Source organism: Esox lucius, chromosome 23 (genome assembly GCF_011004845.1).
Source record: "Esox lucius isolate fEsoLuc1 chromosome 23, fEsoLuc1.pri, whole genome shotgun sequence".
Classification (NCBI taxonomy): Eukaryota; Metazoa; Chordata; class Actinopteri; order Esociformes; family Esocidae; genus Esox; species Esox lucius.
The window spans coordinates 11790892-11812998 of record NC_047591.1 but is presented as its reverse complement, the minus strand read 5'-3'; the positions used below and the strand labels follow the sequence as shown (position 1 = coordinate 11812998).

Genomic DNA, 22107 nt, shown 5'->3' with positions numbered 1-22107 from the left:
ATGCTATTTTTACTGAACGAAGCAACTCTCCAGCCTTTGGTCACAGAGTTGATTTGACTGGTCATCCTTCAGCAGTGTCCTCTTAAAATTTGGATCAAGTAGAGGCAAGCTGAAGGTGGCTTGCTAGTAGGATTTACACTGCTCACTCACAATCAGTAAGAATGAATTTGGGTGGAACCTCTGCAGAAGTAGCTGGGGTTTAATACAGACCGGTTAAAAGTTAGTCTTTACTTTATGTAAAGTTGAAGCAACATTGTCTGGCCAATTACTGATTATAATCGATTTGGCGTTCCAAAGCTGCACAGAGTTTCTTCGTTCAGAAAAGATGGTTGAGAAAATGGTGGAAGCAAATGTAAGTAATTATAAATTAATCACTACGCTGTTATGTTCTTCATTTACATTTAGCTCAGTCTATCACTAAATTAACCTCTCAATTCCTTGTGAGGAATAAATGGACATGAACTATGCTAGTTAAAGATTAAAATGCAGCAGCATTGCTGCTATTGAGCCTATAGACAGTAAATTTTTTCAACTAAGTGCTGTCATTATCCTGTGTTAAAAGTGCTGAAGACTGCCTACCCACTTTGTCATCACTCCTTCCATTGGAAATGAATCGGAGGCCGTTTTTCCCTAGGTGCAGTTGTTGTCTTATGTATGAGTGTCAGTGCTTTCCTTCCATTGGAAATGAATAGGAGGCAGTGTTGTACGTAATGGTGCTGCTCTACAGTATCATGGGTGTAACACCAATATTCACCAGACGTGCCGCTTTTAAAATGGGTGCATTTTGCAATATCGAGCTTTTTTTCACACAAGACAATTAAACATATCAATAAAATAGATCTACTTATGTTAAAGTGGGTAAAGGCATTCATCTTTCAAGGTTAAATATTGCACTTCAGACCAATAATTATTTTATCAATAGGCTATAATGAGGGCCATGCACAAAATGCACATAAGCCATGTCTCGCTCGTTTTATTTTGCTTTGCTTTTTCAAGCGCTTTGTAATAATTTTGTATAATGACTCTGCTCTTCCTGAGCAGAGTCAGGAAGAAAGTGTTAAATGAGGGAGACGAGCAGGTCCTCCGGAGACAGGAAGGCAGCACAGCTCACCCATCTCTTGATCTCACCTGTACCATCTCTGCCATCCGACTGCGACTTTTACAAAGCTGCCGACCCAGTCTCCACTCACACCCTGTCCTTTTCGATGTTTGGCCTTTTACTGAAGGATTCCAGGTTTAAGAAGTCGTTACGCTCAGTCCTTGGTAGATCTTAAGATACTACGTGAAACCTCAGTGCGGGGATGGGTTATCTGATCCGTGAGGTTGATGGTTGTTTTTACTGATTGAGTTATCTTAATTGCTCATAATATATTGTGTACTTCAGCGATTTATGAGCCTCTGGTTGTATAAGTGGCGCTGTTGAGCCAAAAGGCCCGGGAAAATTGTGTACTTTGTCTTGTCCCCTTGCGCCCCGTGTCATGAAATCCAGTCACTTTCAAACGTGAGATTTCATGAGATTGTCATTCTACTGAGATATTAAGCACACATAAACAACATTTCACACATCCGGACCAAAATAGCAGGTTTAAAATGTTTTGTTAATTGCTAAAGTCGCAGACTCCATCTCTGAGTAATAACTTTGGCTGGCCTAATATGGCAAATTATCCATAAGCCCATGATACACGGCTAGTGGCTTATGTGGATATGATGATTATAGGGTTATACTTCTGTGCAAATATTATATATTTTTTTGCTGTTGTGGCATACCCTACTGTACCATATTAATGTGGATGTTTAAACTAAGTTGCTAGCTGCTCATTCTCAACTGATGACCGCATCTCATGAGACCCATATTTCCATACCCAACGACCATACGTTCCGTACATGGCAGACTGGATAACCAGCACAACTGCGTGATCTCCTTGGGCATACCAACAGGCGCAACCAACGGATGGGGTGGAGGAGGGGGGTGACAACCCTACCACGACTTAAAGGCAGCCTGGGTTTATTTTTTTTATTATAGCCGCGCAAAATAACTCTTAGCAGCATTGAGGGCAAATGGGCATGTGCTCGGGCACAGGTATAGGCTACCCCTATCTGTGCGCTTGCCTGGCTATGATGTAATGTGTATTATAACTTGTTCAAACATAATACCGATATGATGATGCAATTCAATGTCATAACTAGAAATTCACATAAATCGTATTTGCCTAAAGATAGGTTAGTGCGTAAAGAGATTGTCGTAGCACAGCCTCTTGATACGATTGACCAATTCATTAGGCTATTAGTATTTACATCAGCTGCAATTAGCTGTGTCGGTTGGCTTGTGTGTGCCCAGCATGATGGGTCGTTGTTCCAGTGTTTGCAAGTGTGATGAGCGCTGCAGTCGGAGTTGTATGATGATAAGTTGGTGCGCACGGCGTGCGTGCAGTCAGTCTCGGATCGAACTCGGTGGAATACAGACTGGTGCCGAGACTTCTGAGGTAGATGTCGGGACAATATAACTTTCATTTTGAGAGTTTATTTGGCATACTCCATTTATATTAGGTTACATTTTATTTTCTCACTTCAACGGGTGATCACACTGTTAAGACCGGAAACAATTAACGACAGTGCATCCACACTATACCAAGCACAAGGAGAGAACGTGAAAACACCTCAATCATTTGCTGTACTCTCGCAATCTGCAATCAAGAATTTGTTCCAAGAAAACGACCAGGGTTTCTTTTTCGTGGGGATTTAATTTAGGATATTCATTACTGTGTCAAGCCATTTTGGACACGTCCTGCACGAATCTGGACTGTGCTGATGTCGCCCGCGGACAAACGCACCGCTGGATTGTAGCAGTGCCGATGGATTGAAGGGCAACCTCAACACCTTTGGAGGGCGCGAGGTGCGTGGAGGGAGCTGTGCAGCAGGTATGAAAACACGCATGATTTTAGGTGACATTTCCATTTTAGGAGTTCTATAATTCTTGGCCAGTAAAACTTAAATATTTATTAAATAGTGTGCGCAGTCAAGCAATACATTTCTCGCTCGCTATCAAGTAATGTAGCTTGTAGGTGCTGAAATTCAAGTAGCGCTTAACTTGAATCGCATCAATATCCAATCTGGATAATAATGAGCGCGATAATGAGTGGGCTCGCTTTAATCTTGATGTTGATCATACTGGCTCACAGCATGAGTTTAATTGCCAGTCAATCGCCCTGATCTCGAGAAAGCGCACCTCGAGTGGTATGGGGACCTGCATTTATTATGCCAACTGCATCCGCTCATTATTTATTTTCTTCCCTTCATCTATTTTTTTCTATATATCAAATGATGAACCGCAGATATTACGCTGATTAGGCATTTCCCCCCCCAAAAATGATAATCTTTTTTATTATATATGTAATAGACAGTGAATGAATTAACGCGCAGGGGAGGTGTGTGCAAATTCCTAATATTGAATTCCCCATCTAATATGGATGGTTCTCTTAAACATTTCGAACCAAACACTCCATAATCCTTCAGATCACTTTATGATTCAGCTGTCCGGTAACGAGTCAATTGGTCATGGAACTGGGACCGTTAACCAGTGAAAACCGTGATCCTCACTTCTTTTACGCACAGAAGTCCATTGGTCTGCCGACAGAGAAACCATTGTTTATTCAGTGAGTTGCCATATAAAACAGAACTGCTGCTTCGAAACTGGTCCACTGTCAAAACCCAATTCTGAATAAGCTTGTAAATTAACATGCTAAATGCATCAGAAATGGGGGAGCGTGTCCTCTGGATAACCATGCAACATAATGGCAAGCTGTTCCACCTACACTGTGAAAAATCATACAGGAACTTATGGATTTGTATAGCCCAAAATAAATCCATGATTCAAATATAATAATGCATCTATAAACATGCTCTCTCTTGTGATATCTTACAGTGGAAAAACAAGATGTTGTCTAATCCTCAAAAACTTGGGGTTTCAATCAAATGTCTCAATATCTGTTTTTATCTTACACCATCCACATCAACTCTAAAGTACATTAAGTGTGATCTTGCATCACCAGTACTGTAAAGATCTAAGAGTCTTAATATGAAATAGACTTTAAAATGTAGTCTCAGCCTATACTGACAGTCAGTTATACCTTACACATATTAAAAAATTATGATAGGATTGATATATGATATGATACATTAGAAAATAAATTAACTAAACTGACAAATGCAGTCTAAAGAGCTTTATAGAATCTCAAAATAATCTTAAAATCTGTAAGCTGTTGTCAGGCTGCGACTTAAAAATGTATATGCTATTAAAATCTTTTCATCTCTCCTGTTCTATTCATCCTGTCTATGAGTCATATCACACACACGGACATTGTTCATGTGATGACATAAACATTTGTCACCTGCCCGAATCAAGAGTCGCTACTGCAATGCAATGAAAGTTACTGCATATTTGGCATCAGGAAGTCATACACACTTCAAAGATGGGAAGAATGAACATACACACAGGTACACTTCCACCGTTCTTTAACATTTATTGGGTAGTCCCTTAAACAGACAGAAGAGTGTGTGTTGATGGGAACAGACATGGCTCATACCAGACTGGCTGTGAAGGGGCATACAGTATCACAGAGGAATGTCCTCTCCAGCTGGGAGACCTGGTGCCAACTTTCTGCAGCTGTCTGGCCAGAGCCGGATAATCATTCTCTAGTGTCACATCCCTGGTGTGTGCACTGTGCCCTTTCACATTCTGGGCACTACCATTGATTACCAATGATATCATCTAGGCCTTTTACAGTGGTGACATGTCCCTAACCAAACAAAGAGTCAGAGGTTAGGCAGTTGAAATGAGCAAAAATAGCTTATTGGATATGGACCTTTTTATATGGGTTTGAACTCTGTGTTCTCCTGCTGCTATATTAACCCATAAACCAATGTTGTACAAATCCATCTGGAGCCATTCTGTAGTGTCTGGCTTGACATTTTACAAAGAGTTAATGAGGCATCCCAGTTCACTGAAACCAAGCGTTGTGAATGAATTGAAAACAAGTGCTCATGTTTTGGTTGTGTTATTTAGCAAAGCATTTTATTTGTTCACCCTTCCAGTATCACAAATCGATGTTTCCCAAAGGTACATAACCTAACAAGTCTTAGCGGAAATGTTATTAAATCAATGCGTTTGGGATTTAATCTACTAGTACATTTATTTTTCTCCTTGTCTACATAGCTAGAATGTTCTTCAAAATTAGGCTGGCAGAGCGACTATGACCTTTAGTAATTTTGTCCTGACTTTTAATTCAAATGTGAAATATACTTGGTAGCACATGAAGCCATTGGAATGCATAACACTTCATTGTACTCCGCAAAGATAGAACCTATACAGAGATGTTGACTGTTCTGGCTGCCATTTTCTTTGTTATCGAAACAAAACACTTCAGAGGAGGTCAGACACACTTGTGTTGCCTTGATAGCCCAGCTCTCATTCCTTTCTCAAGAAACCATCGTCGTTTTTGTAAAAAAATTGGTTGTTGATTGGCATCCGCTCTGCCTTTGTTTGATGTAAGTCGAAGCGAGGGCTTTTTTGCCTCTCTCTCTGCCTTTCTCATTCTTTTTGATCTCCCTTTTCCAATTGGAGTTTAAACAAATTCACCAGCCACAGCAGAATAAATAAGAGGAAAGTAGAAATGCCAAAATAACAGCAAATCCCCTCCCCTCACCCTTTCTTTTACCTAACAACCCACACATACACATGAACGCCCATATCCCACCTGCTCTAAACCAACGCCTTGTTTCATTGACCTTATTTTCACTCTCCTACTCTTTTTCGCTCTGTTGCTCTTCATCCACGCTTCCTTCTGTGGGCTCTGGTACTCTGGTGCCAGGCCCGGTTCTGATAGGTCATCTCAGGATCCATTTGCCAATGCCGTGTGGACGCGTTTGTTAGCATCCTGTCCAACTTAGTTAGTCCTTGTTGTGAGGCTGAAGGCTTTTTTCCCTTTTCCAATTGAACCCATTGTCTCTGGTGTTATGATGATGTTCTCGCCTTACTGCCCTGTGCCTCCCCCTCCATGTCTGTTTCTTTCACTCTTTCCCTCATTCTTTTATTCTACACCCTTCTCGTGTCTCTGGAGAGGTACATTGTATATTCATCATCAAATAATACTGAGTGAAGCACAGCTGTTTCGCACTCGGTTGTTCATCACATGCATCTGTAACGAACACTTTCAATTAGGCAGGATGAAAGAGGTTAGTAGCTATTGTAAAGTATATAGAAATTATATACACTCACCTAAAGGATTATTAGGAATACCTGTTCAATTTCTCATGAATGCAATTATCTAATCAACCAAACACATGGCAGTTGCTTCAATGCATTTAGGGTTGTGGTCTTGGTCAATACAATCTCCTGAACTCCAAACTGAATGTCAGAATGGGAAAGAAAGGTGATTTAAGCAATTTTGAGCGTGGCATGGTTGTTGGTGCCAGGCGGGCCGGTCTGAGTATTTCACAATCTGCTCAGTTACTGGGATTTTCACGCACAACCATTTCTAGGGTTTACAAAGAATGGTGTGAAAAGGGAAAAACATCCAGTATGCGGCAGTCCTGTGGGCGAAAATGCCTTGTTGATGCTAGAGGTCAGAGGAGAATGGGCCAACTGATTCAAGCTGATAGAAGAGCAACTTTGACTGAAATAACCACTCGTTACAACCGAGGTATGCAGCAAAGCATTTGTGAAGCCACAACACGCACAACCTTGAGGCTGATGGGCCACAACAGCAGAAGACCCCACCCGGTACCACTCATCTCCACTACAAATAGGAAAAAGAGGCTACAATTTGCATGAGCTCACAAAAATTGGACAGTTGAAGACTGGAAGAATGTTGCCTGGTCTGATGAGTCTCGATTTCTGTTGAGACATTCAGATGGTAGAGTCAGAATTTGGTGTAAACAGAATGAGAACATCATGCCTTGTTACCACTGTGCAGGCTGGTGGTGGTGGTGTAATGGTGTGGGGGATGTTTTCTTGACACACTTTAGGCCCCTCAGTGCCAATTGGGCATCGTTTAAATGCCACGGCCTACCTGAGCATTGTTTCTGACCATGTCCATCCCTTTTTGACCACCATGTACCCATCCTCTGATGGCTACTTCCAGCAGGATAATGCACCATGTCACAAAGCTCAAATCATTTTTGGGATGTGGTGGAACGGGAGCTTCGTGCCCTGGATGTGCATCCCACAAATCTCCATCAACTGCAAGATGCTATCCTATCAATATGGGCCAACATTTCTAAAGAATGCTTTCTGCACCTTGTTGAATCAATTCCACGTAGAACTAAGGCAGTTCTGAAGGCGAAAGGGGGTCAAACACAGTATTAGTATGGTGTTCTTAATAATCCTTTAGGTGAGTGTATATATATACAAGAGCCCTTTTTTTATACAAGAGCCCTTTTTGCCCATTGGTGCCTTCATGCTGTCGTCGTGACGCGTGTCAATCACTCAGACGGGCACGCCTCGTTGGTCGGCGTGATGCGCGTCGTGGAGGTTGACGGTCAATTCCACCGTGGGCATTTCTCCTGGGAGACCTTTTTCATTCCCTGCCTGTCAAAAAGGTTTGATAAAAAGCTAATATATTGTTTTAACAAGATAACTATATCATAATATTTCATATTTAATTAAAATGTTGTAAAATAAGAAAGATATTCCTAAAAACACATAAGCACAATTGAGTTGTTCAAGAATCCTTTTCCAATTCCAAGAAACTTTCCTCTCTACGCATCTAATTGTTTCAGAAGATGGCTGGCAGGCTTTGTTGTCCCAGAATTCTCCTTCTCTGGTGGGGTGGCATGGCCCTCGCATCTCCTGTCCTAAATCGCCCCCTTCTGCTCCCCCTCTTCCACCCCCTCCTTCATGGGCTGTCCTCCAATCATCTGTGATCCTGTTTCACGCCGTCGGTCTGCATCCACGTTTCCCCCGCCATGGCGGTTTTATCTCTCCTGCTGTGTCTTAGCAGGGCTCTGCGTGTGGCCCAGTGGCTTAAAACATGTGGCCATCATGCAGCTATTGCCAACAAGGCCTGGAGTCTCTAACACAAATACCAAGACACTATTCTGAGTAGAAAGAAAAAAAAATTCCACTGCCTTTTTTTGGTTTGGGTGGCAAATCTATTTCTACATGCATGTGTGACAACATCCAATTGCATTCAAAACTTTGTTAACCAGTTAGTCTGTGGCTCTTTAACATTGACATTGTTAACCCTTTGCGCTAAAGCCAAGGTTATAGAACCAGCAGGTTCACAAAAGGTGACATGACAACTTCCTGGCTGTCAATGCCTGACTAGAGATATAGACTAGGGCCATTGCAAAGGTCTCACACTGGATCTCTATCACTCACTCTTAAATCCCTCCTCCCTTGAATACAACTATGCAGGGAATTGAAAAGAGTTTAGTAGATGACTTGGCTCCTAATGAGAGACTTACCCTGTACTGAATATGATCCTTTAGACCTCCGCATTGATAATCTATAAACCTATTCCAGCAGACTTTCTAGAATCAAGATATTCTATACCTTAATGAGTCAAGGAACTCTGAAGCACCTCAAGGAGTCAAAGTTTGTGAAGGAACCATTGTTAGTTAATGGATAATATTTGCTCATTCTGTTATTTTGGGGGGAACTTGGAGGAACATTTAATGTTTAAATGTAGCAACGGGTTAGTGAAGGAACCCTGGAATAGGGTTGTGGTTTAGTAAGGGCAATGTTTTGGAGAAGAATGTCCTTTCTTCACAGGGTCCTCTCATTGAAAGTAGTCTAACGGCCCAGAGAAAAGCATGTTTCAGTTCCCTTCAAACAGCCGTTACAAAATTAATCTAACTTCCAATGAAACTGTGTGAAAGTGTATGCTTTTTGGAAACACGCCATTGTAAATGTAATTCCTGTTAACCTTATTTGATTTTCATAACATTTTAATGTTAAAACAGTGTTGTACCTTAGATGATGCTGAAAGAGGTCTATGAGGCCCTATTAAAATCCCAAGGTTGTTTTACTATGTGTAGTCAATGGTAATTAGTGTTATGTTGTTGGGCAACAAAAAGCTTCTGTTAAGGCATTTCATCTGAGAACTGCAAATACACTATATGGCCAAAAGTCGGTGGACACCCATACTAATTATTGACTTCAAGTGTTTCAGCCACACCCATTGCTCACAAGTGCGTAGAATCCAGCACATAGCCATGAAATCTCCATAGACAAACAATGGTCATACTGAAGAACTCGGTGACTTAAAATGTGGCATTGTCACGGGATGCCACCTTAGCCACAAGGCAGTTGTACGTATGCCTCACATCCACACATGCAATGCCAAGCGTCGGCTGGACTGGTGTAAAGTACGCTGCCACTGGACTCTGGAGCTGTGGAAACGTGTTCTCTGGAGTGATAAGTCATGATTCATTATCTGGGAGTGTGATGGACAAATCTAGATGTGGCATGACTGTGCCCCTGTGCACAAAGCAGGGTCCATAAAGACATGGTTCGACAAGATTGGTGTGGAGGAACTCGAGTGGCCCGCACAGAGTCCTGACCTCAACCCCACTGAACATGTTTGGGTTGAGTTGAAACGACGATTGCGAGCCAGGCCTTGTACAACAACAGTGCCTGAACTCACAAGTGCTCTTTTGGCTGAATGGGCACAAATTCCCACAGAGACACTCCAAAATCTTGTGGAAAGTCTTCCCAGAAGAGTGGTGGCAAGCTCATGTTGGTGTGAGGGTCGGGTGTCCACATACTTTTGGCCAAAGAGTGTATTTTCATGTTTCAAAGTTGATATTTAAGCATTTTGAATTAATGAGTTTTGCTTTGCATGGCTATCTTGAATGGAATGTTCCATGACTGAAATGTTCAGTCTTCTGTCTGAATATTTACAGTTTACAGTTGATGGATACTTACAGTTGGTGTATACATGCATTTTATTGATGCCTCAACATACAATACACAAAATAGCTAGGTAATTGACTACAGCTTATATGAAGCCCTTTGCATTCATACTGGGTTCATATGGTCCTGTATTCTTATATTAGTGTGCTCTTGTATTTATGGTTTTGCATTTGGCATACAGTCTCTAGAGTCCTTCTACTGTGCCTAGCCCTCTGGCAGTGTCCCTGCTTTTCTCCACTTATACACACACACACACACACACACACACACACGCATGTTAAAAACCATGCAGTCACACAAACAACAGTGTTGAATGGTGTCTAGAAGCATTTAAGAGGATTCAAGACTCGTTCTAAAGAAACAGACTTTTGTAAAGAAAAAAAAATCTTTGATTTAAAAAAATCTAAATCACCTTTTAAAGGCATAAAAAAGGAATAAATGAAATATCATAGCTACACAGTCGTTACATAGTTTTAGACAAACGATGTAAGAAAGTATTGGGAGAGATTTTTCAAGTTACGATTAATCTATCGACAAGTAATTAAAGTATGGTTATGCAAACTAAGTATTTTAAAAGTATTGGGTGAACACTTGTAACTTGTGTTTAAGTCATCATCATGTAATGGAATAGCCTTGACAAATTCTGATTTTAAAACAATACATTATCCCCTTCATTAATAACCGTTTAACTCTATCTCAAATGGAAAATGAGCGATAGTGTCTTGCTCAGCATTTTATATGCAATCTGCTTCTAACCCCTTCCATCTCTTATTCCAGTTGACAGCAATAGCAACATAATATCCACATGACAAGATTTTAAAATGTCATCACTTAATTTAATAGGTTGTCTAACTGCCTCTGTTTTTGGGGACTTATAAAATCAATATAATGGCTGAAATAATCTAAAAACAATTATGATTGAAGCACAGCCAATGGCATCTGTTTTGACTCAATTATCAGTGGTTCAGCCACACTTCTATCACTAGATCATTTTCTGATCCTTGACTGGATGGACAAGATTTTTATTTTATTATTTTATCCTGGATAATAACACATTTGAAAGGTTGTAGGTAACCAGAACATGTTCACATCAAGCCATTATAAATACAGTGGGATTTTCTGAAGGGACTGGAGAACCACCAAACGCAACAATATTGTCTTTTGTAGGTACAACACAGAGAATGTCAACAGCGTTTCCTATAACTATACAATGGTTTTGCTCAGCAAAAGCTGCTGAGACTACTGTAGACATTCATTCAAAAACCATTACAACAATATGTACATTTAGTACCATTGTTCTAAAAGATGTTTTCTATGTTTCACCTTTTGCATTTTGTAAAAAGAAAATCGGGATCCAACAAGCTGGAATTCACTTTTGCAGAAGTATCCTTGTGGGTGTTTTTGGTCCTCACAAGCACAGTAAAACAAGGACCCATGCACACACACCTGGCTTGATCTGGCATGCCTCATCCCTCAGGCTATTTAACCCCGATGCTGTAACCTAAAGACTTTACCCTCAGAGACTGTGGCTTTCAATCTGACCGCTTTACCTCTCTTATCTGGTGAATAGGCCATTTTAATTGCTTACAGGCAGTGTCCTATCAGGCAGCTGAGTCTAGTCAGGATGGAGATAAGGCCGACACGGAGTCAAGCGTAAGTAACAGGATAAGAAGACCACAGAAAAACAAGGAGCTTGAGTCCTCGAGGGAATTACTGTTCTCCAGAACACTGGAATATACGGAGACTCCATTTGATTAGACAAAACTAGTATACAACTCCTTTCCAGAAAGGTTGCGACGCTGCGTTAAATGCAAATAAAAACAGAGTCCAACGATGTGCAAATAATGTATCCCTATGTTTAATTGAAAATAGCACAAAGACAACATTTTATGGCTTTTGGAAAAATGCATGGCCGTGTCGAATTTGATGCGAGCAACACATTTCAAAAAGGTTGGGGCAGGGGCACTGTGTTGCATCACCTATTCTTTTAACAATGCTGTGTAAGTGTTTGCGAACTGAGGAGACCAATTGCAGAAGTTTGGAAAGTGAAATGTTTTTTCATTCTTGCTTGATATAGGATTTCAGCTGCTCAACAGTTTGGGGTCTCCTTTGTCATATTTTTCTTTCATAATGTGCCAAATGTTTTCAATGGGTGACAGGTCTGGACTGCAGGCATGCCAGTTTAGCACCCAGACTATTTTACTACGGAGCCAAGCTGTTGTAATAAGTACAGAATGTGGTTTGGCATTGTCTTGATGAAATAAGCAAGGCCTTCCCTGAAAAATATGTTTTTTGGATGGCAGCAAATGTTGCTCCAAAACCTGTATATATTGTTCCGCATTAATGGTACCTTCACAGATGTGCAAATCACCCATGCCATGTGCACTAATGCACCCCCATACCATCACGGATACTGGCTTTTGAAAAAGTGCGCTGCCAAGAAGCCGGATGGTCCCTCTCCTCTTTAGTCCAGAGGACGCGGCATCCATGATTCCCAAAACAAATTTCTCATTTTGATTCGTCAGACCACAGGACAGTTTTCCACTTTGCCTCAGTCAATCTTAAATGAGGCCCAGAGAAGGCAACAGCATTGGTTTATATAGCGTTTATATATGGTTTCTTCTTTGCATGGTAGATTTGAATTAGCGAATGCAGCGACATACTGTGTTCACACACAATGGTTGTCAGAAGTCTTCCTGAGCCCATGAAGTGATGTCCACTACAGAATCGTGTCTGTTTTTAATGCAGTGCCGTCTGAGGGCCCAAAGATCACAGCCATCCAATACTGTGTTTCAGCCTTGTCCCTTGCATAAAGAGATGTCTTAGGATTCTCTGAATCTTTTAAGGATATTTTGTACTGTAGATTATGAGATCCCCCCACTCTTTGCAATCTTATTTTGAGAAACGTTATTCTTAAATTGTTGCACTATTTGCAAGTATTTCACAGAGTGGTGAACCCCTCCCCATCCTCACTTCTGACAGACCCATCCTCTATGTAATGATATTTTCATACCCAATCATGTTAATGACCTGTTGCCAATTGACCTAATTATTTGTGTGATATTCTACCAGGCTTAGGTTTTTAGCATTACACATCTATTCCAGTCTTTTGTTGCCTCTGTCCCAAATTTTTGGAAACTTCTTGCTGGCATCATATTCAAAGTAGGCAAATATTTTTCAAGTAACAATAAATTGTCTAAGTTTCAACAATTAATATGTTGTCTTTGTACTATTTTCTATTGAATATAGGGTTTAAATTATTTGTACATCATTGCATTCAAATGACAATAAAACAGATGAAAAAAATCAGACAGAAAAAAGGACAACAAAATCCTCTTGTTTTTAATGAGGGTAGAGACAAAACTATAATTATGAAATGTGTGAATCTTTTTCTGAAAAGGTTAAGCGTGTTGCAATTTTAGGTTTGGATAGGGGTTACTTTTTAATATATTGTGTCACAATTACTAGTTACCTGTCTATATCTTTCATCAGTAATGTTAACGTACCCAGATTTGTGGAGCATTTTCTCCAGACACATTCCCTTTTTAACTTTTCAAATTCAGGACGTAGACCATAAACTGTGATTTAGACACGCCGGGCCTACAACAAAAAATGCATGTGAAAAATAAACATTTACTGTCAGGGAAAAAGGGTGGGGAAAAATGTTTTATCTTCCAGTTACATTTAAATCTTATACATGTCCGTCATTATCTTGTGTGTCACTCTTTTGGATCAGATGTAGTCGATGTGAATGGGTCCTCTGATTGTCAGATCAGAGTTTTATGAATACAGTTTGGCTTGAATTTATATCTCAGGTTCTGCAGGTCCTCTACCACAGGACATTTGACCTAATGTTGGGACAGATGTGAACTACAATCAACATAAAAAAGCTGGTCTGATTTGCAACATAAATTATGGCATTAGTAAAGCAATTTATCGCCCAAATAGTCATCCAATTTGCTTTCTGACTGACATTAACCTAACCGTCAACAACTGGTTAGATAAAACATTTTTTGTTAGAAATGAACCGGGGCAACAAACTCGCTATTTCATTATTTTGCAAAATAATGTTCAGCCCAGAACTGGCTGACAGACAGCATGTAGTAACTTTATTTGAGCAGTGCAGCACCCATACAAAATAAAAAAATCTCACAATTTTTCTCACAAAAGTGATTACACCCCTCACACTTTAGTAAATATTTGAGTATATCAACACTGAAGAAATGACACTTTGCTACAATGTAAAGTAGTGAGTGTACAGCTTGTATAACAGTGTACATTTGCTGTCCCCTCAAAATAACTCAACACAGCCATTAATGTCTAAACCGCTGGCAACAACAGTGAGTACACCCCTACGTAAAAATGTCCAAATTGGGCCCAATTAGCCATTTTCCCTCCCCGGTGTCATGTGACTTTTTAGTGTTACAAGGTCTCAGGTGTGAATGGGAAGCAGGTGTGTTAAATTTGGTGTCATCACTCTCATACTCCCTCATACTGGTCACTGGAAGTTCAACATGGCACCTCATGGCAAAAATAATTGTTACTCTACATAAAGATGCCATAGGCTATAAGAAGATTGTCAAGACCCTGAAACCGAGCTGCGGCACGGTGGCCAAGACCATAAAGCGGTTTAACAGGACAGGTTCCACTCAGAACAGCCCTCGCCATGGTCGATCAAAGAAGTTGAGTGCACGTGCTCAACGTCACATCCAGAGGTTGTCTTTGGGAAATAGACGTAGGGTTGGGTATCGTTTGAATTTGAACGATTCCGATTCCTTGTTTCGATTCCGGTTCCTAACGATTCTCGATTCCGATTCTTTTAAGAGGCAGGGTCAAAAAAGTTTAAGATATTTTAAATGAGCTAGCTAACCAATGGTCTTTCTGAAGGAAATAGTCTGACCTTCTCCATACATTTTAATTCTATGAACTTTTTACTTTTTATGAACTTTACTATGAATTTCTCACAGGGCTGTTTTCAACTAAAATATAAATATCAAATCTATGAACTTGAATATAAATATTATAAATTCTGAATATATTTTCACAGGGGTACACATTCCTCAAGTGAGCTTTATTTTTGAAAACCTCATGAAAACACATATACACATGAGTGTATGATGCTGCAGGAACTTAAACATGTTACCGTGCTCTCACTGAGGGGCTAACCTGGTGCAGAATAGCAAATAAACAATAAGAAACAACTTGTAAAACCCAGTCCAGATTAGCAGCAGGTACAGTATAAAATCAGAAACAGTTCTTGATTAGGAAAATGATCATATCTGCCTTCTCAGGTCCGGATGTGAGCGTTCTGGACAGATAGTATCTCCTGCTGTGGAGAAAACAGGTTCGCTGGGTGTAGAAGAAGCTTGAACACATAAATAGGAGAAAGCGAGATTTTGATTATACTTCAAGAGTTTACCAACACCATATTTTTCCTCTGTTGACCTCTTACCCAACTTTACTACACCCGGATTTATGGACATAATTAACAGAACTGCTCACCCCTAAACACCCGACGCTAAGTATCATTAAAATGCCTTATCATTGTAATTATTGTAGCTACAACACAGAGGAGAATTATCATTCGGAGGGGAATGATCGGCAGGCATGTTCTACCGGTGGCCTTGAAAAACTAAAAATTAGACTAAAGAATCAGCCGACGATCGTACACTGTTTACCGGGGGGCAGAGCCACCGACGTAGCCGCAAATCTGGGGCTGGTGCTAGCGAAGTCTAAAACTGGCAAGTATAGAGAGTGAGGAGATATTGTTATTCACGTTGGAACCAACGACGTTAAGATGAAACAGTCAGAGGTTACGAAGTTCTGTTTAGAAAAGCGAAACCACACTTTGGTGGACGCTTCTTCGTTGGTGTTCAGCGGTTTCTTCTTCCGGTCGGCGGACTGTGAATCGAAACTAGGAATCGAATTTTTAACTTTTGAACGATACCGGGAAAATCGCAAAGCTAGTCCCGGTTCCCATCAATACTCGATACTCGATACCCAAGCCTACGTATGAGTACTGCAAACTTTGCTGCAGAGGTTGAAGGGGTGGGGGATCAGCCTGTCAGTGCTCAGACCATACGCAGCACACATCATCAAATTGGTCTGCATGGCTGTCGTCCCAGAAGGAAGCCTCTTCTAAAGATGATGCATAAGAAAGCCCGCAAACAGTTTGGTGAAGACAAGCAGACAAAGGACATGGATTACTGGAACCATGTCCTGTGGTCTGATGAGACCAAGATAAACGTATTTGGTTCAGATGGTGTCAAGCGTGTGTGGCGACAACCAGGTGAGTACAAAGACAAGTATTACAGTCACGCATGGTTGTGACACTGTGGAGTGTCATGGTCTGGGGCTGCATGAGTGCTGCCGGCACTGGAGAGCTACAGTTCATTGAGGGAACCATGAATGCCAACATGTACTGTGACATACTGAAGTACAGCATGATCCCCTCCCTTCGGAGACTGGGCCGCAGGGCAGTATTCCAACATTATAACGGCCCCAAACACATCTCCAAGACAACCACTGCCTCTAACATCCACCATCTCCGTGATGTCGTCATGTAGGAGTGGAAGAGGACTCCAGTGCCAAGCTGTGAAGCTCTGGTGAACTCCATGCCCAAGAGGGTTAAGGCAGTGCTGGAAAATAGTAGTGACCACAAAAAATGTTGACTCTTTGGACATTTTCATATAGGTGTGTAGTCGTTAATGGCTGTGTGTTGTGTTATTTTGAGGGGACAGCAAATTTACATTGTTATACAAGCTGTACACTCACTACTTTACATTGAAGCAAAGTGTAATTTCTTCAGTGTTGTCACATGAAAAGCTATATTCAACTATTTTAAAAAATGTGAGGGGTATGCTCACTTTTGTGTGGCTTGACATAAGGAATGCAACAGCTGAAACCCATGTCTTGCATACGTCTGTGCGTGATGGTTCTTGAAGCACTGACTCCAGCTGCAGTCCACTCTTTTTGAATGGGTTTTGTTTCACAATCCTCTCCAGGGTGCAGTTATCCCTATTGCTTGTACACTTTTTTCTACCACATCTTTTCCTTCCCTTCGCCTCTCTGTTAATGTGCTTGGACACAGAGCTCTGTGAACAGCCAGCCTCTTTAACTATGACCTTTTATGTCTTGCCCTCCTTGTGCAAGGTGTCAATGGTCATCTTTTGGACAGCTGTCAAGTCAGCAGTCTTCCCCATGATTGTGTTGCCTACAGAACTAGACTGAGAGACCATTTTAAGGCCTTTGCAGGTGTTTTGGGTTAATTAGCTGATTAAAGTGTGGCACCAGGAGTCTTCATTATTGAACCTTTTCACAATATTCAAGTTTTCGGGGAGATACTGAATTTGGGATTTTCATTAGTTGTCAGTTATAATCATCACAATTAAAGGAAATAAACATTTGAAATATATCAGTCTGTATGTAATGAATGAATATAATATACAAGTTTCACTTTTTGAATGGAATTACTGAAATAAATCAACTTTTTGATGATATTCAAATTTTATGACCAGCACCTGTACTTGTATTCCACTTCGCAATTGTATTAGACCCATTTTTTGGAATAAGAAGTTGGTTAGTGAGAATTCCAGAACAATGTTGTTACTAAGCAATTTGAGAAATGTTGTCCTATGTTGTATCTAAACTTTTATGTGATGCATGTTTACTATGCTATAATACAGTATGATTAGCCTGGCTCATTAGCTCTCTACATCATGCCCCTCAGCTTGCTCCTAGCGCCATTGTAAGCGGATAGTACTGTATAGCTTTAACTAGAGGTGCACCATGGGACGACATGGGTCTCACTTGTGTAGTTGAATCACCTACTGTGCTCGTAGAAAGGACGTTTGTGCCTCCGGTGGGGGAGGTTGTTACATAAACATTGCATAGTGAACAGCCTGCATTTTGTAAGGCTAGGTTGGACAATTTCTCTGGATAGGTTTGACAATGTCAGTATCGCCAATTGGTCTAATTGGGTCCTTTATTTTAGCGAGGGCTTCTGGTTAGAATATTGGTCAGAGCTGCCATGATGTAGTATGTGGAGTTTTCTTTTTTTAATCCTTTACTCTCCAACCCTGGTTATGCTGACCACTTTGCAACACATGCTAAGTCAACACGCACTCTGTGTAGATGTCAACCTGGATCCTCACATATTCTGTATGTGACTACTGCACCGGCCAAGGGGGCCCAAACCAGCATGGGGGCTTCACTTTTATTTGCATTCTACTGGGGTGGCTGTTCCAGAGATTATTCCGCAGGATAGAGAAGGAGGCCAGGAAATGTAAGAGAAAGTGGCAGAGGTAGAGGAGGTGGTGAAATAAACTCTGAGGAGTTCAAAGCCTCGTCTTTACCCCTGTAGCTTGCTGTCAACCCAGGCACACTGCTTGAATGTCAGAGTATGCGAGATATGGGAGAAAGAGAAAGAAGTCCAATCAAACCAGTATGCTTGTCCAAAACAGACCATACTCTATGATTCTAAACAAGCTATATGTAAAATACTGCATTCTGGATAAAAACACAACATTTGTTTGCAAAATATTATGACAGTTTTCCTCAAGAAGACCCAAAGTCACCTGTCTGGATTCCTAAAATTAAACACTGTGTGAAAAACTGTAAAACTATTGTATGAATTAAAATTACAATACAATACAATACAATATTCTAAATTAAAGATATGTTAAACAACTTCAGATGGGTGAAAAAGAAACACCAGTTCAAGAGTTCAAGATGGCAAAAGGAATTTTGGATCAAGATGGCAAGAAGAACCAATCAAATTTACTTTGAAAAATGTTCATTATTGGGGAACAGATGGCAGGAGCTTCAGTCACAAAGACCCCTCACTAGACTGGCATACTGGCTATTGTTTCTATAGGAACAGTGTCTAAAGTAATTGTATATCTGCATTCAGGGAAAGACATCAGTAAATAGGGAAAGAAATTGTGGTCAGAATGACACTTTCAATGACTGTGATGCTTGTAAGAAAAAAAAGAGGAAGTCTTTCCCAGGTGATTGAGAATGTCAGTGCAGGACATGATCAGAATGTGTCAGCAAGAAATTCTGGTTTGCGGTGCGTAAACCCCTCATTACAAAGACAAATGCACATTTGATAGTTGGTGCAAAAATCACAGACACTGGTCGACAAAGATGCGTAAAAAAGCGATATGGTCAGATGGGAACATCCACCATATTCTCTACAAGTGGGCCAGTGCATGTGTCCCATGCACCCAGAGAACGCTACTGGCCAGAATGCCTGACCCCTATAGAGGCATGGTCAGGAGGCGTTGTTATGCTGTGGGGAACTTTCCTAGCATGGTTTGGGTCCACTTGTCCGTTTGGATCTTGTATGGGCCGGCGTTTGCTATCCAGTATTTATATAGACAGACATTTGGGCAGACATTTTGTATGTTTATGACAGCACCACGGTTAACCGTATTAAGGTCATAAACTTATAAATTGCTATGTTGGTGACTGCATTTATATTTAATTTATTTAATTTTACTTGTGAGGCACCTGTCAGATTTTTGCCTATGTCAGTGGACTCACTCATTATGGAAGCAGGCCTGTCAGAGTTGATCATTTCAGGCCAGTGGTGCAAAAAGTTTTAAAAACCTTGTCATCACACAGCTAAAGAGCGGTCTTTTGCTGTCCCTCAACGTTTCTAAAGGTCCTAAATGACATCATATCTGCCGTAGACAAAAAGCATTATTTGACTGCTGATTTTATTGATTTGGATAACCCATTTCATTTAATTAACAATCTGATCCTCATCAGCAGACTCAGCAACCTACTGTAGAGTTATCAGAGAGGTGTTTAGCCTGGTTGGAAAACTATTTGTCGGACCGTGTACAATGCATCAATACTGAGGGTCTGCTGTCCACATCTCTGACGGTATCTATGGGTGTCCCTTACGGTGTCCCTTAGGTGGTCTGAGAGATTTGTAGGGCATTGACATTTGTTTCACACATAATTTGGGGGTTTATATTTTGTGAACCAATATCCACACATTATTACGTAACTCTATGGATTGAAGCATGAGTGAATATAGTTGTGTTTTGTTATGTCTCCTCAGCAATGTTCCTATCAGCAGATATATTGAATTTTTTTGTCAATATTTTTCCTGCTAAAAGACTACACTTCTACTGCCTTTAGTCCCTGCTATGCAATAGTCCCCTCCTCTCAATTCCACGGGTTCTTTAAAACACTTGGCTTAAACACTTGAATGCTGCTCGCTAGCTAACTTTACAATATGCAGCACAATGGCTTGTGCTTATGATCTGAAGGATACATTTTTGAAATAGATCTTACATCATGATATTGAACATTACAGGTTTGAACTGGAGTAAGCTACTGTACAACATATTTGAAAGACAGTGGTAGCAAGGTTTTACATGTACAAATAAAGATTTAAGAATACATTTACTGATTATATTTTGGATACAGCAGTTTAACAAATAATGTAATTCTATTTTGCTTCTTGCTAAACAGTAACTAGTACAATTTAGTGGTAATACATTTTGAGAGCATGCATAGTTAGCTATTTCTACAGGTAAATGTTCAGATTTTTGGCTAATTGTAGCTGGATATAACATGAAGGTATAGCTTAGTATGTTTAGAAATGGCTAGTTAAAACCGCAATTGATTTGAGTCTCACTTATTTAAAAACCATGGTATTGGAAATTAAAGGTGCCTTATGCAGCATTTTCCATATAAAAATATCAGATAATAACCCTTATATATCATCAGCTAACATTAAAAAAGAGTACCTGGCAGAGTGTCAGGACTGACATTATCCCCACTGCCTTGGTTGCAAGTAAAACGTAGAAGGCTGGAACGTTCATTGGCGTGTACATCCGTGAAAGTATTTGAGGTGAGGGCCAATGACAGGCTTTGTGTGCAGATACACTGAAAGTTACAAACACACCCACTATTTCTAAAGAAGCAAGGCAGACACAGGGATGGCATTCATCAGATGGCAGCAGATGAAGTTTGAGAAATTGATGAAGAGCAATGCAGAGTTGGCCACCTTTCTATTGGACGGGTGATGTAACATTACATATCTCATTTATCAAGTTAGCTAGCTGGCTAGTCAACAAAAGCTATCTGTATTGCTGCTATATTGTTATTTCACTGGATATTGAAATGTGGCTTATATATAGGCTACCAATGATAAGACAGAACATTTTTTTGACAGAACTAACATTTGTGGTGTTCTCTGCAAAAGACAAAGAAAAAATAACATGCTTGGTTGTTGTTAGACCAAAAATAATGGATAAGCAACTATTGCGCGGAAGAAACAATTACATTGCCTTTTTAGATAGATTTAGCTAGATTTAACTTGCATATGGCACATTTATTTATTGAGATCTGTCCCTAGCAATCCAATGACTACTATTTTTAAACATGATTACTTTGCTGTTATTGCCAGAAATGGTGATGTCCTTCATAGAACAACCGGATTTAGAATAAACTTGAGAAAGTTGCTGGCCATGGCACGAAGCAAACGAAACGCGAAAGAGCATTTTCTTCTTTGGATTGTAATTACAGACAAGCACAGAACACCACGTTGGTGTGATCAAGGTTGGTATATGAAATATAACAATTGATTAAAAAAACTGTATTTTCCATCGTCTAAAAATGATAGTTTTCTCCAATAACCATTTTATTAGGGAGGTGGTATGCACTTTTTTATGAATACTGTAACTTGTGGTATTTTATGGACAGACTGATACGGAGGAAGTTGAATCTATAGCGAAATTCTAATTTGCTTGTTCGAAACAGGGTGTAGGAGATCTTGACAAATCATTGCTAACATTAGTGAATGCTAGTTGGTATACATTAAGTAGTAGGTAAAATGCCTATTTAAGCTTGCCAGTTTCATCTTATTACTTAAAAATTAACTAGATGAGCTTCTATCTGATAATTGCACCTGCTGAATTCCTCAAAACTGTATGTCTGTAATGTCCCACTGTATTTAGTGTAATTGAATGTTCATTTCTTCTTGTGTAACTTCTTACTGTTGAACTGTGTACATTGGTGTCAAATGCACTTCCCTGGACTTCCTTCTAATAAACATTTACTGCACAGAAAATTGCTTTAAATAATCAGGCAAATTAAGACATATGTTTCCCCTTTATGTCTTTATATTGTCACATGGAAATATGTGGCAAATTATTATACATGACTTTGTAACA

At 40.2% G+C, this 22107-nt stretch overlaps 1 protein-coding gene across 1 annotated transcript in view; it reads left to right on the top strand.

Moving 5' to 3' along the window:
* Positions 1-2354: 2354 nt before the first annotated feature.
* The window catches only part of tafa2 (TAFA chemokine like family member 2), a 59608-nt gene continuing 39855 nt past the window's right edge, over positions 2355-22107 (top strand). The window contains exon 1 of the mRNA XM_010887090.4: positions 2355-2918. The gene's annotated coding sequence lies outside the window, so the exon portion shown is untranslated. The remainder of the gene's footprint in view (positions 2919-22107) is intronic.